This window comes from Chinchilla lanigera, unplaced genomic scaffold, assembly GCF_000276665.1.
Source record: "Chinchilla lanigera isolate Chin_1 unplaced genomic scaffold, ChiLan1.0 scaffold00059, whole genome shotgun sequence".
Taxonomy (NCBI): Eukaryota; Metazoa; Chordata; class Mammalia; order Rodentia; family Chinchillidae; genus Chinchilla; species Chinchilla lanigera.
Genome location: NW_004955460.1, coordinates 15,055,466 through 15,055,861, shown reverse-complemented (window position 1 = coordinate 15,055,861; position 396 = coordinate 15,055,466). Strand labels below are relative to the sequence as shown.

Here is a 396-nt window from a genome sequence, read left to right as displayed (position 1 = left end):
CGGGGGGGCGGGCTGCTGACCCGAGGTCCCGCCCACGCCTCGGGGTTTGGGGGCTGTGAGGACCGGCCCGGACCTCGGAGCCCAAGGTGTGTCCGGAAGTGGCCTGCCACGGCCCCTCACTGCTTTGTGGGTGGGAAACCTGAGCAACCGGTCGGCCGGAGCCTAACCCGGGTACGCGCTCTTCCACCCACCGAGAGCTGCGGGCGCGGATGGGGAGTCGCGCGCTCTGAGCGCAGAGTGCGGGTCACCCCGCAGCTCTGCAAACCCGGCAGCCTCGGGCCCCACCTCGGGGGCCCTCGAGCACTGGGCCGACGGCACGCCCAGCGCGGGAGCGGGCGGTGTGGGCGTGGCCAAGGCGGCCAGGCCCCGCCCTCCCCTCCCGCTGGGTCCGGACTG

The 396-nt window shown here is 75.0% G+C and overlaps 1 protein-coding gene across 1 annotated transcript in view; it reads right to left on the bottom strand.

Annotated features, from left to right (window-relative positions):
• Arpc1b (actin related protein 2/3 complex, subunit 1B, 41kDa) overlaps positions 1–109 on the bottom strand; it is a gene marked incomplete in the record, with an annotated part of 13,341 nt that extends 13,232 nt beyond the window's left edge. The window contains 1 exon segment of the mRNA XM_013521227.1: positions 1–109.
• Positions 110–396: the final 287 nt, after the last annotated feature.